Source organism: Chinchilla lanigera, unplaced genomic scaffold, assembly GCF_000276665.1.
Source record: "Chinchilla lanigera isolate Chin_1 unplaced genomic scaffold, ChiLan1.0 scaffold00037, whole genome shotgun sequence".
NCBI lineage: Eukaryota > Metazoa > Chordata > Mammalia > Rodentia > Chinchillidae > Chinchilla > Chinchilla lanigera.
In genome coordinates, this window is record NW_004955438.1 from 10,746,576 (window position 1) to 10,768,081 (window position 21,506).

At 40.6% G+C, this 21,506-nt stretch overlaps 1 long non-coding RNA gene across 1 annotated transcript in view; it reads left to right on the plus strand.

Moving 5' to 3' along the window:
* The first annotated feature begins 8,052 nt into the window (after nt 1–8,052).
* Nucleotides 8,053–21,506, plus strand: part of LOC106149173 — a 34,182-nt gene continuing 20,728 nt past the window's right edge. The window contains exon 1 of the long non-coding RNA XR_001235164.1: nt 8,053–8,186. This is a non-coding gene — a long non-coding RNA (uncharacterized LOC106149173). The remainder of the gene's footprint in view (nt 8,187–21,506) is intronic.

Here is a 21,506-nt window from a genome sequence, read left to right on the forward strand (position 1 = left end):
TCTTTTGTTGCAGTAACATAAAACAGACTAAGACACTGACTGAAAAAGATGAGGCCCAATGGTTTAAATCATCCTAGGTAAAGTCCCTGGTCAACTTCATGTTATTCATATACCATTTCATTTTACTTTAGTACATTGGAGAAATATGGGGGTACATTCATCTCTTAGGATGGCATTATGAAAGATGGTAAGCAATTTAACAAAAAAGAAAAGCATGTAATTCTTTCGTTAACTGTTTTACAAATTTTGGTCAAGTGCTTAATCTTTACTAGATGCTTGAACTACTTGGATGTTGACAGTCTGACAAAGTATCCAAAGTTAAACAATTAAATATAGGGAGTGCTATGGTATTAGTTTAAAACTTTAGATAGGGATGAATGCAAGCTCAAAATCAGAAGACTGAGCAGAATTTTCTGAGACAGCTGAGAGCCAAAGGGCTGAATATGCAGTAATCAAGTGGAGGAGGGTGTTTGAGGTCGAAAGTCAGAATGTACGGTGCTCCATTTTATGGAAATGAAAGTAGTATAATGTTATTGGAGCCGGTTGTGAGGAAGGAAGTAGCAAAAGATAAAGGCTGAAAAAAAAAAAACAGAAGTGAAATTTTAAAGAGTTTTTTTTAGCTAAGACTAATAATTTGAATTTTTCTATTATGGTCAATAAGTAGCCTTGAAAAATCTTTAAGCAATGAATGATATAACCAGACTGTACCTTACAAAGATTGCTCTTGTCTTAGTGTCCAGATGGAGGGAGGCAAGTTTAAAAGCAGAGTTATCTGATGTTGGTAAAGGAAAGGTATGGAAGGGCTGGAGATATAGCTCAGAGGCACAAGCACCTGCCTGGCAAGCACAAGGTCCTGAGTTTGATTCCGGTACCAAAAAAAAAAAGGAAAGGTATGGAAACAACCATACAAGATTTTTGCAGGCCTGGATTATACAGGTGGCATCTGGAAAGGTACAAATGGACTGATGCAAAAAGTATTTGGAAGTACCAGTGGGTAATTCAGCTGGATGGCATACATTTTTGAGACAGCCTCTCACTATGGAGTTGAGGTTGGCCTTGAGCTCAATATGTAGTCCAGGCTGGCCTCAAATCATGATGATCCTCCTGCCTCAGAATCTCAACCACTGGGTTTAGAAGGAATGCACCACCACACCTGGCCATATATTTTAAAGGTGCAGGAAGGAAGAGCGATTATCTAGAAATAGTATCTGGTGAACCATCTGTCTTCATGTGTGCATGCTGCGGGGAAAGTGCTTCCCACAGAAGATGACCAATTTTCACCTAAGATGCAATCAGAGAAAGTGTGTGTCATGACAGTGGATTCACTAAAGGGTACCATAATGCCGGGAGGTAGGCGATTGTCCTAACCTGAATCAGGTCATGCAATCCCAGGAAGGAGAGGGGAATTAGGGAAAGGAAGAAGATGAAGCTGCATTATAGAGCTCACTGTTGCAGAGTGTGGGTGATTGCTCAACCCCATTGACAGTTGGCTATCTTCTAAGACATTGTATAATCTCACCACAGAACAAATAAAAGGAGGAATTTAACCACTGGCTATAATCTCCCATTGGTCAAAGGTTTATCTCACAGGGCATGAACATCCCTGTTCTTCCACAGCGCACATACCAGCTTGCAATAAGGATCTCATAGAGATATCATCAGGGTGGCTCTAGGGCAGGAGAGAAGTTGCAATGCTATCAGGTTGCATCTGCAGGCAAGTGCTCAAAACATATCCCAAGAACAAGTCCTCCCAATAGTAGCTTGCATGAAATAGGTGAGACAAAGAATGTAAAGTATGATATAAAAGATGGCTAATACACTCCATCCCTTTTACAGTTCAACTTCATTTTGCCCTGTCATTATGTCTAGTTCCCCAAGAAGGGAAGAACTAGTCCAGTCTGTCACAAGACTCCCTTCCAGGCAGTGGTCAGCCATCATCTGCACGAGGATGAGTAAAACAAACTTTGATTGATGTGGTTCTACCTGGATCTGAAATCGTAACTAATAATCATTTAACCTCCAAGTGCTTCCAACAGTCTATATTTCCCTCACCACCGATAAGCACACTAGCTATATGGGTTCATGTCCTGATGGGGTGACAAAGATCTTCACTTTAGGGGCCTGGGCCCTTACTTTATTTGCCTTTATTGGGTCAGAGTTATTGCTGTGCAGCGGTACCTCGGTTCATGAATGCTTCTCTTTGCAAACAATTTGGTTCACAAACAGAAGCATTTGGCAAAATTTTGTTTTTGTTTGCAAATTCTGCATCAGGTTATCAATATAACCACAGCCATCTTTCCTGCGTGAACATGAACACGGCCAATTTTTCCAGAATCATGGAAGGAATTAAGCTTATGAACTGAAGTACCACTATATATATATATATATATATATATATATATATATATATAATTACTGGGCAGAGAAAATAAAATATATAACATAAAATATTATAACATATAGAGTATAACATTATGTATTTTGAAACCCTTGGTTTCCACACACTCTTCTTCATCTTCTTCATATCCTTATTAGATACAGCAATCCTATTTGTTCAGTGGATATTACTCTTAAAAATAGAGTATCTTATCTTCCCTTCTACCTATAGTCATAAGCTTTGTGTTCAGTGGATCCCTACATTTCTTCTGATAGAATCATTCTCAATCCACTGTAACTATCAGGACTTCTAATCCTACAGAGGCTAAGATTGCAGAATAGGAAACATAAGTTATGTAAATACTTGGCTCCCGGTCCTGTGTAATTGAGCTACTGGGAATACAGCACCATATATTTTTCATCATCTTAATACACATGTGTGCATGCACAAACACAATACACATATACCCATACCATATCCTAGTATGGATAAGATTGCATTCCATCCTGTTCAGTGTCATCCCTCAGCTAATCTCTTAAATGAAACCTTAACAGGATTTCTCCCACTGCTGCTTCTGAGTGATAGGTGATAGGGTACAAGGAACAATTAGAGGATCCAATGTGCATGCACCCATTACTTTTCGTTACTATAAAATGTATCCCCTAGTGTGATGTATGAGACACCATGTCAACAAGTCAAGCATTCTGTAAGCTTTTGGATGGTAGGCCAGGAGAGGTATTGCAGATAAGGATACAAATACATTTTCAGATTAAGGATCAATTCCTGTAAGGGGAAATTTCTGTACCCCACAATCCCAGGGTAGAAGATGCCCAGTTGTAACCAACCTATCCCAAGAGACTAATCTCTTCTTTGTCTGCTGCTAGTAGGTTAGGCCTTCAGAAGCAGAACTGGAAGGAAGAGGGAGGGAAGGGAAGGAAAGGAGATAAAAACATTAAGACGCATTAAGTACATGTACCAACTCCCCACAAGGAATGTAATCATTATGTAGTTCAAACACATGCAAATAAAAATAAAAACTAAAAAAAAAATGAAACAAAGAAAGAAAGAACAACATTAGCTGATTCAAAGGGAGCCCGTCTAAGCCTCTATCCTTGTCAAATGATTACTTTGTGTTTGGGCTCATTGTCCAGTAGAGAGGCTATGGACGAGAGAGGTTGGCTAACATACATGCACAGACCCTTCAGTAGTGTGTGTCATACCTACATATTTGGCCCAGAATCTGTAGTTTGACTATCCCCGATCTACAAGAGTGCATTCTTCAAATTAGGAGATGCATATAAAGTGCCAGAAATTGTGTTAACCTGTTCCATTAAAGGTACTTCATTTTGCAACAATAATGGGAGTTATAACCCAATTAAATTTATGATAGCACACTACCATTTGCCATGATCTCTCCCTCCCTCTCTCTCTCTCTCTCCCTCCCTCTCTTCCAGGGATGCAGATTGCTCCTCTCTTACTGTACAGATAATAGTATGCATGTAGGACTGTGTGTATGTGTGTGTAACTGCAGAGGTTTCACGTGGTGCTTCCTACCATAATGACCTTTACTTTGGGACACAATGTGAAGGTTCATGCAGATGTTCAAGATAAAGTATACTTGGTGACTAGGGAAATAACCAAGATAAACAGGTCTAAAATTTCATTAATCACCTAGCACACATGCATCACTACTCTAAACTAAATTCTATGATGATGTTTTGAATCTGCTAGTATCAGAAAGATCAGATTCCAGATTTAACAATGCTCAAAACAGTATGTATTTTCTTTCCCTCAGTATACAATGCTTTACCAAATCTCCACAGATCCCTATAAGAAAGGATTGGGTGACTATTGGGTGCATGTCTATGTATTTACACGGGAACTGTTTTCAAGGGAACTCAGCCTCTCTTCAATATATGATTTCTAGGTCTTAACATGAACCCTGAAACTGGAAGAGGAACCACAAATTTCCACTGTGGTAACTGATGTCACACTTCTGCTCAGTGGTTCTTAATATTTAGAAATACAATAAAACAAGTCAGCAATACTACCCAGCAGTCTAGCTGTCTCATGTCTAAGGACACCATGGTCCATTAGCCAAAACCAAAGATCCCTGTTAAGACATTTTGATTGACTATCTGACCTTGTCTCACCATTATTGATGTTATGTCTACTATGTCTGTGATAGTTGGATATTCTGCTCTGCTATTCTGAAATCCTGTCATGCCCAAGGATAATGTAGAGTCAGTTTTATGGCAGTATCTCTAATCATCAGTTCTTTTTTTACAAAGACAATATTCATCAAACTTTTAAATAATTGTCAATACCTTGATTGGGTTTCTTATTGTCTTGTTGAGGGAGTGTCTTCTGCCTCCCCTCAGTGAACATCACCAGGTAATGATAAGTTTTTAGGTCTTACCTTATAAATTAAATCCAACAGCTCCATCTCCAGGAGCCTTCTGATCCTTTTTCAATGCTATATCTGGAACCTTACCACCTCGTTTACTAACAGTCATCTTCCTGTACAAGATTGAAGGACTCATCCCAACAGATTTTCAGGAAAATTTTGAAATGTTTCCCATTGTTGAAACCCATAATTTAGGTGCTTAGTAGTTAAGAATGAATTCCTTCTTATCAATCCATGCTCTCTACCCAGTATTATATCTACCTTCTCCATCCTGGGCCAATACTCTTTAGATCTCTTTCCCCAGGTCGTGCAAATTCTTTGGGGTATAGGCTATTCCTCTTGGAACTTTCAGGAGATTGCTCCAGGACATTGTATTTCCCTGACCAGATTGTGCTGAGACCTAACTCTGAAAAATGAGGAGTGAATCAGCTGTGTCATACAGCAAAGCAGCGACCTTGAGCAATGTCCTTTCATTGTCTCTAGAAAACGAAGGCTGCTTCCCTTTAACACTGGAGGGGTTTGCTTCAGCCATCCTGGAGAGTTCACAAGTGTCAGGATCATCCACCCAAATATCCCTAGCAAAGCCATTCAATCCCACATGTTTTCACATCAGGCCATAGCATGACTGATGAAATCTGCTTAAATTGTGTATTTAAGATCCTGGATCTAATTTCAGTGCAGTCTTGCAAGAACTGAGTCTCCTTCAAAGTTACCATAGAACACTCTGTCTTTTTAAGGGTATTTTTACTTAGCTTTTGGCTGCTATGAGCTTCAGTTTCTTGTGCCAAGTCTTTCAATGCACTTAAGAGAGTTATCCTAGTCAAAATTTCTTATAATTATCATTGGCCTCTTAACACTGAAGAACAACATATTATAGTACTATATCTTCTGCCTGCATCTCACCCAATTAACCTGGGGTTAATGGTTTCATAATTCTATTGTGTGACCATTAATCATGGTATATCACCTTGAAAGGATTAACAAATGCCTAGCAGACCAGTGGCACACAGTTCTGGGTATATCTGTGCACAACTGACTTGTGGGCCAGAAAACTGAGAGAAGATGTTTCCTGGGTGTGAGCCCATTAGGCTACAGGCTTATAGCTTATACCAAATAAAAGGGAAAATAAGAAAGTGTCCTTGTTTTAGAAGAGCTTCAGTCTTCACCATTGCCTTTGCATATTGGTCTCCACTTTCTTAAATTTTCTAGTTCAGACCACACCAATGATTCTACAGGCCTTTGACCTTGGGCTGGTGCTACAAGCATCCCTTGGTCTGTGGCTTCCATCTTCTCAGGCCGAGCAGCTCCTGGATCATCTGACTCTCTAGCACACAGACACTCACTGTGGGTTCTTCCACCTCTGATCCTACAGAGAGCCACTATAGACTCTCCCACCTCTCATCTCATAAACCAAATAAATCCTCTTTATATATATGTTTCTCCTCTAGAGAACCTCAAGTAATACATAGCATTACTGCAGGCCACAGATTATCACTTCACTTAGCATAAGTAATGGAGTATTTCATTATTGGCATTCGATCACTAAGTCATCTAAATTGAAAATCTCATCCAGATAGTTTGATTTATAGGGCCAATGCTGATTCCAATTGTTTTACACTGGGCTTCCTCAAAAAGTATATTTTAGGGCAAGAGACTTGGGTATAATTCCAGAGATCAGGAGTGAAGGACGGAAGAAAGAAGAGACATAAGGAAAGCTAATGAGGATTTGTGAGCAAGCATATTGCCACTAGGGGTGGGGAGATAACTGACAGCTCATTGTCCAAGAAACCGTAAAAAACTACATCTTAGCACTATCTACTGGTAGAGAAAGAGAAAGGGGAATACTTTGCCTGTTATTTAATCTCCCATCTCCCATTGGTCAAAGGTTCACCTTGGGGATGGATGTTTACTCCCTTGTGCCTCCAGGATCTGCCTCCTGTGTGCTTAGCAGAGGTCCTCAGCAGGATCTATAGGGAAGCCCAAGTCAAGAGATGAAAGGCATGTGGCCCAGGTGTGAGATAAAGACTCTTCAAGTTAGGCTGCATGAAATCTATGCAAATTTCATCGCATAGGTATAAAACAAGATAGAGTTAGCAGATCTAAAATTATGTATGACAGCTTCATCAACGGAGGGAAAGCACAGAGAGGTATAGGGTGGGAATGCAGGAGAAGTCGCATGACTGTGTGTCAGTGGAACACTTAGGCCTTCAGAATAAATTGGCCTCTGTGTGTATTTTGTGTGGCAGGCCCAACTGCCTGAAAAATTTTACATTTGGATACCTTTACGCCACTTTTCAGTCTCTATCAATGCCCACCATGCTACACCCTGCATACTCCCTGCACTCTCCTCCCCGCCTGACTTCTAAAGTTATTTGGGTTTAAAACCCCTGAGTACTGAGGTTACATCCTGGTGAGAAGACATGGTGGATTTAGCAGCTGCAAGTTTTCCAGCTGAATTATTCCCAGAAGCCAGTGGATGGGAATGATTCATGTCTCCTGGAAAAAGTAACAAAGGCCGGACCCCTGAGTTCTTATGAGATTCCCAGCACAGGTGAGCCAAAAAGCAATAAGATTAGTTGATTCCCAGAACACTGGGCACATACTGGAAAGAGGAACAGCTACTTTTAAAGAAAATATTTAACAATTTAGGGATTTGGAAAAGGTAGTAGAGTATATTTAAGCAAACTTTCTAGTAAAGAGATTTCTTCCTTGTTCTGATTAAATACAGTAATTCTGTATCTGGCTCTCTTTCCTACCATTTTTCTTGTTCAGTAATGGCCTTCAACTCAGTATCACTTTACCTCTGTTCTAAAAGCAAGATGAGCAGCAGTTGCTGTATCACCAAAGCAGAGCTCGAGGTCTATTGTTTGTGCCTATTGATAATAACTCCATTCTGTTAAGTGAGCTGTCTGGATTTGTAAGGGATATTGGATTTCTTAAGCTCATTCCAAGTTGGATGGTAGATATTACAGACATCAGGAAGTTTATGTGAAGTATCATAAGCATATTTGAGGCTCGCTCTGTAGAGACACTTTATTGAGCTCTGTTGATGCAAAGAAAGTTAAAATACAAGATGCTGCCTTTCAGGACCTGGAAATCTAGAAGGAAAATGTATGATGTCATATGAGGTCAAGACAGAGTGTGGTGTAGGCTCCAAGGAGAGAGAAGGGGCATCTGTTGTGGGTCTTTGAAGGATAACTTACTCGTGAGGCTGAAGTGGAGAGATAGGATAGCAGTTCAGAGCAAAGAGTGAATGACAAGACACGGAACAGCTTGCCCTCTTATCTAACAGGGCTGCCTTGATCCCTGTAGTTCCTGATCACCACCTCCCGTAGGGTGCTCCTGCAGCCACCTTCATCGCTAACCACAGCCAGACTCTGCCTCCTCAAACCTCAGAGACAGGTGAGTTGTAATTGCTGCACATATGGGAGCTGAGTACGCATCCCTGACTGTAAATTTCTCAGTGTGACATCATGCTAATGATGGCATCAAGAAAACACCTAAATGTTCTAGATTTACTTTCCCATCCTCACAAGCCTGGAGTTCTGTGGACAACTATAAGAAGAAATTATTTTCACACTTTTCTGAGCATCTGGAAGGAAAGCTGTATCTGAAGAGCTGTGTATGACCAGATGAATAGCTAAGTAGGCACTGTGGGTGATCAGGCTTATTAATTACTGGTGGAGTATTTAAGTATTTTCTGCTTCTGATGGTTTGTTTATTGTGTTCTAAATAATGACACTATTCTCTGATGTGCACAACTGAATTGCCTGGGTGCTTGGGAAGTGGATGCATGGACTCGGTCATTTGAAGCAGAATCTCTACCTGTAAAGCTCAGACATTGGTATTTGATTGTAATATGATTGTAATATGCAGCCAGGTTTTTTAACTACCAACTTTCTAGACCACCAGAAAAAAAAAAGTGTAGGGGAATCTACATTCAGTGACCATGAACAGCTATTGTCATCTTTCTTAATATAATCTATATATTATAGATTCAACATTATATACACATAAATATATCTTCAAAAACAATATGGGAACATGTAACTGGAATTTTCTTAGAGGAACATTCTGTTAATTTGGTAGAAATACTTGGATAAGCTGCTTGGGGTAAGAGGTGAGTTCTTCTGAGTACACACTCAATAAACAAAGTAGTTCTCCAAGTCACATCTATATGACAAGGAGAGGAGATAGATGGCCTTGGAGTGAGTGGATAAGAAAATGCAAAATGAATAAATAAACAAAAGCATAGAAAAATGAAACAGGAAAAACAACCTGCTGTAGGCCTCAAGATCTCCCAGTGCCTGAACTCCTAGTACTTGCTGCCAGGATTTCTTATTGGTACAGAGTATGAGTAGAAAGTGTCTGTCTGAGTGATCTGGGAAGTTATGGAGGCAGAAGAGGGAAGGTCAGGAATGACTCTGCGGAGGTCTGGGTCTCATCCACACTAGCCACAGCTAGTGTGCACAGACAGTAGGCATTCAAGAACTGGGAAAAGATGAAAGATATTGTTGCCTTGTGATAGAAGAGAATTTCCTGATGTTGAAGAGTCACACTGGGGAGGGGCTTACAAGGGAAACCACACATGTGAGGCTCCAGTTCGGTACAGTCTCCAAAAACACCAGCCCAAGTGTTAAGTCCCTGAAGAGTAATTATAAATGAGAACTCTCAAAGAACATTCTGAGAACCTTGAATTCTAAGGAAGTTAAATGAAATAAATTAAGAAGGGTCTCATGATCGAAAAAATGTGAGAAACAGACTAAATGAAAGGATTCCAAAGCACTTAATATGCTAATGTGCTTCGTAACTCAGGACTTTGCACTTGCCAAGCAGGCCCTTGTGCCACTGAGCTAAATCCCCAGTCCTGTAACATTTCAGAAGATGATATATAGACTTCACCTCCCTCTGCCTGTCCTCATTCAGTTTCTCAAAGAACCTTGAGAGTCACTTTGGGAAAAAATCCTGCAGGTCCATGTGGTAATAATTGTTGATACATAGGATTTTGAAAATAAGAAAGGCCCATCAACTGAGGAATGGATAAAGATGTGGTTTTTTAATACAAGGGAGTACTACTGTGCCATAAAGAAGGATAAACTTGAGACATTTCTAGGTAAATGGATGCAACTTCAGACCATACACTTAGGTGAAATAAATAAGACTCGCATGTGTAGACATCTCATTGTCTCCCTGGTGTGAGAAACTTGAAGAGTAAATAAGGACCAAAATGTACAATAGAGGGGCTGGAGATTTAGCTCAGTGGCACAGCGCCTGCCTGGCAAGCGCAACATCATGAGTTCGATTCCTGGTACAGGAAAAAAAAAAAAATGTACAATAGATACTGTGAAATGGGAAGACGTTGTTCAAAAGGAAAGAGGAGTTAGAGTGGGGGAAAGGGAAAAAGAAGGAAGAAAAAAGGAAAATAAACCAATTAAAATAAAGGATAAAATGGGAACAAAGCTTTGTAAATAGGGAAGAGAAGAAGGGTTGAAAGGAGGAAGGCGATTGGGGAAAAAAGAACCAAAATGTATCATGTACACATGCAAATCCCCTGTGATGAATATGATCATTATGTAGATCTAAAATGTGCCAGTCACTCAATTTTAAAAAAGGAAAGAAATGACCAAGAGACACAAACATGTAAGACATGCTGATAACTTCTAAATTTTCCTATTTCTTAAATAAAAGGCAAAGTGCATTATTTTCCCTCTTAACACTCTGTCATATAAAAACAAGCATTTTTAGTTTCTTTTTTTAAATTAATGTATGTTTGCAATACATAATCATTGCATTCACCTTGGGAAACTGGTACATATGCGTATCATATCTTAAAGCTGTTGCCTGTGCCAGAGGCATTGTGCAGTCTATGGGTGTTTATTCCCAAATCATGTTAACGTGGTGTAATGACACAGCAGGGTTTATTTCACTCCTTGGAACTAGAATTCTCAGTTGAGAGTTGGAATAATCTATGTGAGGATGATAGGAAGCGGAATAGTTCGGGATTCATCCTGCTGAATTTCTCCCATGGTACGTTGATGCGATGACTCTATGAGCTGAATGCAAACTGAGAAACAGCTGGTATCTCACGGTGGGAGATTAGAAACACAGTGTGTGCCACTGGGTCAAGGTGCCTGTTCTTAAATAGAAGTCTGGGTTACAGTTACTTATGAAGAGGAGACAGGAGACCTGATTCTCGTCCCAGAATACTACAATCTTGATATGTGACCTTGGCCACATTCTCAGTTGTCTTGCCTATCAAATGAGGATAAGAAGGTCTTCAAAGTCCCCTCTAGACTGAATGTATGTCTGGATAACAGCACAATCTTAAGCATAGACTATTTCAAATGCAACAGAAAAAAGCTTCGAAAGCACAACATATGCACGTACGGAAACGTCATAGCCAAACTCATTAATCTGTACAATTGTATATACGTACAGTCCGTGGGGGTAAAGGTGGAGGTAGTGCAAGACTTCCTTCAGGAACACTTTGCTGCCCTGTACTTTCTGATGCACCAGTCACTCCTGTGGGACTCCCTTGCTCCACTGGGCCACGCAAAACCCCAGGGTCGCAGTTTGCTGAAAGAAATGGTGAAGCCCTGAGTCTCTGTCTCAGAAACTGCTGAGCTCTAATCCCTGGGTGAATGCCATGATGCCTGTGCATTCAGCCATGGGGCCCAGGCTGTGGTCGTCTGGACCGTCTCAATCCTCCCTAGCATCCCCGTTCCCTGACTTGAACTTTGACCATCTTCTGTCCCTTTGCCCTTTGCTTCTTCCTCTTGTCCCACTAACCATCACACAGGGTAGCAAATGCTTTTGTGGAACTTGTGAAGAAATCTTTACAAATGTAACTTTTCCACAATGCCCTAAAATGGTCAGCGCAATGGTCGGTGTGTCTTTTCTTAGAAACAGCAAGCTAACGCTATGGTTGGATTCTTGGATTCTCATATGCTGTGATATGTTGATTATCAATAATGTGCCCAATTTTGCCTCCCGAATAAAATTTCTGATGTCTGAATTGGATGACTGATACATCCAGAATGTATACAATTTGAACAAAGTTCTCCCATTAATTAGTGTGTGTTGGCTGTTATTTGTTACTTTTGGCCAAGTATTACAAGAAAGAAATGAACTCAGGCAAGGATTGGCTAAATTACTAGCTGAAGTGAAACCACAATAACAAATTTCAGGTCTCTGGGGGTTGGAAAAACTGATGAATTTCTTTTCTTAAAGTTTATTTTAAAAATAAAAGAAGGAGAACATATTAACAAACAGACATCCATTTACAAAATAGCATAAGAACAATGCAAGCAGTACTGAATTACAGACGAAGTGGTAGGAAATTAACAATGGTTGTTGTATTACCTATTGATTTCTATACCTTGAGTCTTAAAAGATTTTTAGGTCAAAAAGGAGATCCAGCCCAGTGACAGAGGTAATAGCAAAGGTGTTACCTTGCAGCCTAAGCTTTTTTTTCAGAATTAATTGAAGATTCTGGGACAGTAAGATACATGAGCTCATGAAAGAAGGCAAACTTACAGCTCAAGTATTAAAAGATGAGATTATAGGTCAACTGAAGATCAGTGGAACAGATTAGAAGATGCAGAAATAACTCCAGACATATTCAGCCACCTTATCTTTGACAAAGGTGCCAAACACATTCACTGGGAAAAAGTTAACCTCTTTAGTAAATGGTGCTGGAAAAACTGGCTCTGCACATGCCAAAGATTAAAATTGGACCCATATCTTTCACCATGCACTGAGCTAAATTAAAAATAGATCAAAGATTTAAATATTAAAACAGAAACATTAAATCTGCTGGATGATGGAATAGTAAAATTCTGGAAGACACTGGAGTCAGCAAAGACTTTATGAATAAAACCCCGATTTCATGGGAACGATCACGAAGAATCAACGACAGAGATCTCATCTTATTAATAAGCTTTTGCACTGCAAGAGAAACCACTGAGTGAAGAGAAAATCCACCATGTGGAAAAAGATGTTTTCCAGCTGTTCCTCAGAGAAAGGATTACTATCCAGAACATATGAAGAACTCCAGAAAGTACAATAGATATTGTAAAATGGGAAGGAACTTCAAAAGTAAAGAGAAACTGGGTAGAAGGAATGGAGAAAAGAAGTAAGGGGAAAGAAGAAAAAAATATATATATATAGTTAAGATAATTGCTCAGGAAAACAAATAGAGACATGCAAGATTGATCAAATAATTAATCATTAACTGTTCCTTTCAATAAAGCGACATGTCAGTAGCACAATTATGTTAGCTATCCTGTATATAGATATATACATAGTTTTCCACTTCTTTCTTTTCTCTTTTCTCTCATCCCAGTTGCTCTTTACTTTTGAGCATTTTCCTTTCATTTCACAATGTCTACCATACCTCTTAATTTTTATTCACTCTTTCAGATTCTTACACTAGTGAGACAATACATTGCTTACACATGTAGGTCTGATTTATTTCACTTATGAGTATGGTCTCTAGTTGTGACCATTTACTTATAAAAGCCTTGGGTTTATCTTTCCTTATAGCTGAATAATATTCCAATATATAATATGTAATACAACAACCATTGTTAATTCCCTGTCACTTTGTCTGTAATTCAGTATTGCTTGTACTGCTCTTGTGCTACTTTGTAAATGGATGTCTGTTAATATGCTTTTGTTCTTTTACTTTTAAAGTTAAAACAGAAAGATACTACTTATTTCTCCTAGTTCATTGAAAAGGAAGGTATGTGCTAACATTGTTTTGAACAATTAAATCTGGATATCTTGTATTCTAAGTAACTAATTTAAAGATAGCAATATGCAATGTATTGACCATTGGTACCCTCCTATTACCTTGTTTTGAAATTTTGGGTGTTTTTTCCTCCTTAAAATAAAAAAAAAAAATTGTAGGTTGAAAAGGAGACCCAGCCAAGAGACCAAGAAAACACTAAGGCCTTGCCAGGCCCCCCTAGACTGTTTTGACTTCAGTGAGGATTCCATGACGATTAGGTAGGTGAGTGATGAAGAAAGACATATCCTACAGAAGGTCTAGAAAACATTTTGGATTTATTTACCAGCACGTAGACCAACTAGAGACAAGTAGGTCAGAAGCCTATTAAATTTTTGAGAAAATTGAAATGCCCAAGAAACTGCAAGCTTGAATCTATAAAATTACCCTTGTGCAATAGCAGACAGTGGGCTTTGAACGGTATCAACTCCTAATAGCATCTCCCGCAATATTCAGTTCATACAGGACCTAGGAGGGGAATAAATAAGGATATTCTCCAGCAGGGCATAGCCGGGGGTCATAGATTAATATAGACAAGAATGTTCTTTGCAGCGGACAGAGCCAGTGTCTATCAAGATTTTTTTCCTAAGGCTTACAGCTCTTTACAATACTCCCCAGGAGGATACCCTCATTGCTGTGAACCAGTCACACAACTAGATTTCTCAGCCTCCCCTACAGGCATGTGGTTAAGCTTCCTTCAGTGGAAGATGATTGTGGTGATGCATGAGTTCTGCACTTGGCCCATGAAGCCTCTTACGCTTGCCTCCATATGTTCTTTCTTCCCTCTGGCTGACTTCAGTGGTAAAGCACTGGATGACCTCCAGACACCACAAGCTGAGGGTGGTGCCAGAACCAACCTCTCCAGGGTCCTTAAATGACTGTGAAGGTGAGCAGAGCTGCCATCAGTCCAAATCCTATTATAATTAACGCTTGATATTTTAACCTACAGAAATTAGGATTTTATTTTCACTGCAGCCTAGCACACTCTAATATACCATGTTAAAAATCAGCCTTTTATATTTTTGCAAAATATATCAACAGTTTCAAGAACGGCTGCAGTTGATATATTAAATTCCAGACCTTTACACTGTCCCTCACTATCGTGTATGTTGTCTATATTAATTACATGGTCCCCTCTTATGACTACCTTGAATAAACGCAATCGTAACATCTTTTTATCTCTTTCTCCTTTTTTCTCTCCTTTCTTCTCTCCTTTGTTCACTCTCCTGACAAAACTCCTGCTCTTGTTGCATCCAACTCTACTTATTCTATACTCACAAGCTTCCAGTGAGAGGTTTCACTTTGAATTCATGACTGTCGTAAAACAGATCCGTACTACTGCCCCAGCAATCTCACTAACGTTTCCACGGTTCACTCATTCATCTAGTCTCTTGCAGAGCTATTTCATCCTTTCTCTTCTCTCCACTAATCTCCAGTTCCTCCACGTCCTCCTCACACTCAGCTGGTGGGTTTGGATTCCACTTCAGTAAGAAAATAGAAACAGTCAGGGATGAATTTCCATTAGCTCCTACCGCCCTCTCTACTCCCTACCTGCATCTGTTCCCATAGAATTTGTTTTCCCTCCTAGTGAATCGTCTGCATTCCCTTCTAAAGCCAAAACCCCCATATGTGCACTGAGCACTATTTCCTCTCATCTATTTCTTCTAGTCTACGGATCTTACGCCAACAAGGCCCTCTCCTCTCTTTCCCGCATTATCAAAATTGCTCTCCACTCTGGATCTTTCCCAGCAGCACCCAGAACATGCTGAAATGGATCCCATCTTTGCAAAAATGAAGCAATGAAAAGCTTGACTCCACATTATCCTTCAACCACCGTCTCCTAACTTTCCTAGCTCTATTCCTGAAAATAACTACTTGGCGTCACTAACTGCCTTTCTCTAATCTCATTCTTCTTTGAGCGCACTCTGGCTTTTGGACTCATCAGTTCACTGAGACAGTCATGTCAGATGATCCAGGATCTTCAAGCTACTAAGTGCAGTGGTCAATTATTAATCTTCATCTGACCCAATCTGTCAGTAGCATTTGCCCTTTTTTTTTTTTTTTTTTTCCTGAGACAGGGTCTTGCTATGCAGTTCAGGCTGGCCTTGAGTTCACTTTGCAGCCCAGGCTGGTCTTGAACTCGCAATGATCCTCCTGCCTCAGCCTCCAGAGTGCTGGGATCACAGGCATGTACCACAACACCCAGCTTGTCAGTAGCACTTGAAACAGTATATCACTCACTTATTACAGAAACACGTTTTCTCTTGGCATCTTTCTTGACTCTTTGCCTTTTTTATTTGTCATTCCTCTTCATCTCTAAAATGCTCTTTAAAATATTAGCGTTAGTCCTTTCTGTTGATTCTTTCCTACCTGGGCTCATTCTCAAAAACATTTTGTCAAATTTCAGAGCTTTAATGCAATATTTATAGAGATGGAATCAAAATTTCTATTTCTAAACAATCCATCTCCGTTTAACTCCAGTCTTGCCTCTAAAAGTGAGTTTTTGACACCTCTACTTAGACGTCTAGTTGTTATTTCAAAATTAGTATGCCTCACAATCAATCTCAGAATTCTCCTTACCCTCAAGCCTGCTCAATAAAAGTGACTCCATTCTTCAGGTCTTGAAACCAAACTCTTCAGCTGTCCATCGTCTTCAACTGTCCTCTAACGCTCCCTTAGCAGTGCATCAGTATTTCCTCTTTGTCTTCACCTCCAAAATCTGACCAGGTCTCACCATCCCCATCCATGACCACCTGCCCTTACCTTGCTTACTGTGGCCGAGGCTGCTCCTTCCCTCCCAACTCCTTATCTTATCCTTTTACAGTAGAACTTTTATCTGGATACCTGGTTCCAGAATGTACACTACACCTCCCAGCACTTTTTGCCGTTTGGAGTAGCCAGTGCTCTGTAAGCAGAAACGTCCAGGAAACTTCTGGAACTCTTCCTTAAAAGATAGCTCTTCTCCTTTTTCCTGCTTTTTGGCACGGAGGTGGCTCCTTAGGCAGCGGGGATGCACCCTCAGGGTAACTCTATGTGCCTGAACCTATGATCCGGGTGAGTCCTGAGAACAGTGAGTTGGGCCAGGCACTGTCTTGCAAGCACATTCCTGCTGCAGGGCTGTGTGCTTGTTGCCCTTTCCTAAAAGTTTCTTGTCTGTGTCATCCTGTGACTCCCTCACTTTCCTCCAGACAGTACCCAAATGTCACCTTACCAAGCAGGCCTTTTCTGACCAATCTACCATTACCATTACTACCAGCACATGTCCTGTAAAAAACGGGGACACTCCATCACTGCACTGATGATACCGGGCCCAGAGCCTCACAAGGCACTGTTAGAACTGAGCCAGCATAAGCACCAAGGTGGGGCTCAGGAGAACTTTAGTTGTTTTTCCCATAAAAGTTCCACCAGATCTCTGTCCCTCTTCCTTGCTGTAGATGATGAATATTGTGTTTGTTTAATGTGAATTGCTATGCAAATTTTGCTTCAAACACCACCACTCCCCATCCTACCCTCCCCAGCACTCTTCTCCGCTGCCAGCTGGATGGTCCTCTTTCTAAACAAAAAGTATAAAGCTGCCACCAGCTGTGAATTGGATGGCATAAGCCACAGTCATCCTCCACCCCAACCCAACTACCTGTTGTCAAATACCCCCTTGCTTTATAAATTCAGATTATTTGGCTCTAGAAGGTATATGACTAGTAAACAATGACAGGGTATCTTAGTCATCCCAAATAGTAAGAGATTCCCAAAGGAATAACTTTTCAGTGCTCTCTCCCAAGCATCAAGAGAGTCCATCCGCATAGTAACTTTCAGTACTTACTGGGTTTTTTAAAAAATTACTGTTTTTTGAGACAGGGTCTCACTATGTAGTGCAGGTTGGTCTTGAACTCACGGAGATCCTCCTGCCTCAGCCTTCTGAGTGCTGGGATTACAGAAATGCACCAACAAACCAGGCTAATACTTACTGTTTTAAGGCTGAACTCCATCCACCAGATTATTTTACAAACCCATATGGCTCATTCCTAGAAAGTGGTTTGATTTGATTTAGAATCCATGTCTGTTTTCTTTTAAAATGTCAACACAGTCCAACAAGCTTTGAAGATACGCCAACATAATCACAAACAGACTAATATCTCCTAGGAAAGGACCAAGGCTTGTGCCAAGAAACTACTATTTTAAATAACTAAAAGATGAATTTCACTATTTATGTAGAAATGATACATTAAGAAGTTACTAAAGACATAAATTTGAACAATTGTCAGTTTATGTAAGCTTCAAATACCTCTAAGTGAATAGCTCACAAGAGGTTTATGCAGAGCTCGGTAATGACATACTACCTATTCATGTCGAGTTTGTATTAAAGAAAAGTGCTGGTGTTTTCCGTTAACCTTACCTAGTCTTTATGAATGCTTTCAAAATCAAAGGCTTGGAGAAAATGGCAAGAAAATCTTCTCTGCCTAGAGCTCACAGACTTTTCAATGTAGCAGTTTGCCCAAGATTAAGAATTACTATGAAGTAATTTGATTCATTAATTTTTTCACTCAGCAAAATCATGCAAAAAACATTTCTTTAACAATGCCAGTCATTTTCTAGACCTTAAATTCACAGCAGTAAGGGGACAGTAAATCAAAAATGTTTAGTAGGTACAGACTGCAAAGAAAAGTGCTAGCAATGTGTGTAGGGGTGGAGTTTTACTCACTAGCATCCAGAGTTGAAGGAGATGAATGGATTGCTGATTTAACATGATAGGCTGCAGGATCTCTGAGCAGGGAAATCATTACTCCATACATAGCTATGAAGTGGAGTGTTGCAGGGAGACGTACATATTTTAGCTCCATGTCCTATGAGCAGTTGCTTTGTGATGTGATGGTTGTAGATCATTTTCAAAAGGAAACTCTGGGAAACTTGTTTTGACCTCAAGGACTACAGATCTCTGTTTTGACTTCTTTATCACACACCAAGACTCTTCTTTACCTCCTCTAAAATACCAGGCTTGAGGAAAAGTGAGAAAGGTCCCCAGTTTGATGGTCTACATTATGTAAAGCAAACTGAACCACTGTGTGAAGCAAAGGCTATTTTGTTATGTGATAAACCTGCATGTGAAAATGTTTTTTATATGCTCTTTGTTTTTCTTGGGTTCCCTTGGAGGGGAAATAAGCATTGTCTAGAATCCCCTTTTATTTTGTCTAGTGAATTTGTCTGTCTAGTCATTTACGGTAGTTTCTAATTGCCTCATAAAACCAAGCTAGCACTTCCTGTTTCCATCACTATGCTGCATGTGCAGAATGTCACTAGGCCTCCTGTCTTGACAGTTCCAGAGAGAAGGTGTGTTACTTGTAGACCTTGTTTACCATGAGCAGAAACAAACATACAGACCTAAGGGCTGAACCTAACCTCTTCATGAAGATGATGAAAAACAACTTCACCTTCAGCTTTGTCAGGAGGCTCTAACAAGATCTTTCCAGACCCCAGCACCCCTCTCCAGTGTCAAAGGGCATGGTTACCAACCCCCAAGTCAACTCAGGCAGTTTCAGAGGCTATGAGAAGAAAGAGGGATGCCCTGGTTCATGCCAAGCCAATCTCACAGGCAAGACTAGATCACAAAATCAGCAAAGTTGCTCAGGGCTGCTGTCATTGTCCTGGGCACTTTTGCCTTTGGGGCCCTCCTCTTTCATAAATGACATTAAATTTTCTTTTATTGCTGTGTTGATCTAAAGACAAAAATAACCTTAACCTCACTTTGTTGTTCTTATTTTAAAAGACACAAAAATTAAAGTCTTTTTGTGGGCCTTAGATACGGCACCTCCTGTGCCTAACAGAGAAGTAGGTCTTAAAGTTGGTGACTTAGCACCCTAGGCCCTCTATGAGACACTGTTCTTAATACAGATGACTCATGAGTCTAATTCCTTCCTGCTCCCATGGCCTGATCTGACTGCTGACCTGGTCAAAACATCCTGGCCAGCAACAGACTTAGGACGGATGTGATAAGCCAATGGACTTTCCATCTCTACTTCCTCATCACCCACTCCAGGCTGGCTCCCGCTGCCACTTCCCCACTAAATCTGCCCCTAAAAGGCCACTGTGGAGGGTCGGTCCATGAGCTGTAGACCTCTCTGTCTCACATGACACCATTCTGCACTGCACGACTGTTTAGGAAGGGCTCACAATGTTTCAGACTGTGTGCCAGGTTTGGGAGGCATAATTATCAAGTAAGCAGACAAGACTCCAATCCTCAGAGCTTTCCATCTAGTAGGGGATGCAGATAAACTGTAGCCAATAAAATACACTTAGGGATACTTTAGGAGCATAAGGGTTCCTTACTTGAACTTGAGAAGTCAAAATGTACTTTTTGAAGTATATACGATCTGAAAGGTGAGTGAAAGTTATCCCAGAACAAGGAGGGAAGATGTTCCAGAAGGAGGTGATCAGGCTGCGACGGCACAGCCTTCATGAATGGGATTCACACAATGGTAATTCCAGCACTCTGGGAGGCTGAGGCAGAAGGATGAGAGTGTGAGAGAGAAAGAGAGCAGAAGCCAGAGAGAACCCCTTCAATCCTTCTGCCATGCAAGGTCTCAGCATCTATGAAATAGAAAGCGAGCCTTCATGAAATCCAAATGTGCTGATGCATTGATCTTGGGCTTCGCTTCCAAAACTGTGAGCAATAAATTTTGGATGTCTATAAATTACCCAGTCTGTGCTATTTTGTTATAGAGGCCCCAACAAACGAAGTAGTGGGCAGAGATTTGAAGCTGGTTTCTGCTGACTCCACAGCCTGGCTCTCTCTGCTCTGTCCTGCTGTTCTTTGAGACTCACCTCTGTCCTGACCTCCCTTGCAAAGGCTTCCCCACTGCCAAATGCAGATTGAGAGAGCCTCTAATGCCCTGGGCAGGTAGCTCTGTGTTAGCCGTTACTACAATTTATTGTCTTTTTCAACTAGGTATGTGTTCGTCCTCCTTGGGCATGACATGTTTGAGCTCTTTATATATCTTTGTATTCCCAAATACATTTTAATGAAGATTAAATAAACATGCAGAGATTCTTTAGTGCAGTATATGCTACATAGAAAGTGTTGTTTTTGGTACTATTTTGGTGCTGAGTATTTGGCCCATAGAAACTACTTAACAAATTTTGGATGGATGGATGGATGGATGGATGGAGGGATGGATGGATGAATGGATGGATGGATGGATGAATGGATGGATGGACGGATGGATGGATGGACACCAAGGAAATAATAAATGATGACAAATAATATTGTTTGCCTCTTCCAACCATGTTGGCCTTTTAAAATGAGAAATCTATCCTTCATTGAAAAAGCTAAAATTACAGTGGCAGATCGTTAGGCTCTTAGGCCAGGCATATATATTTGATGGTCTTCCCTGAATCACGTCAATCACACACCATCATAGCTGCCTAAACCCAAGGCTTCTCTGCTTCCATCCCTACATTAATTTTTGAATTGTGCAGTTCTGAGAGACACCAACTCCCAAGGGTACTTTGAAACACAGCCTGAGATGGTCAGTCACAGAACAACCCACATCCACAGGGTCGTGACTTCACCAGCATTAATTATACCTTCTGCAGCCGACCTCAGCCTCACCCAGAGAGCCTATTCTGCATGCTTTTCCACTTATGATTAAAAGCCTTGCACACATACTAAGAGGAAGAAATAGTGTGACAACCCCCATCCAGAGCACCCACCTTCCACATGATCTGCATTTTGCCATTCTTGATGTCACAACATTCTTTATTCTGCCTTGCTGGACTATTGCTGTCCTGGAATTTGCTCAGTCCCTGTCCTCTATTCTGGGAACTTTGTCTCCTGAGTCAGGAAACCCCACAACTCCATGTCTGCACAACTTGTCCCACCTCGCTCGACTCTCTTCTCAGTACACGAAATGACCCCACGCCAACTGTGGCTCCTTTGCCCA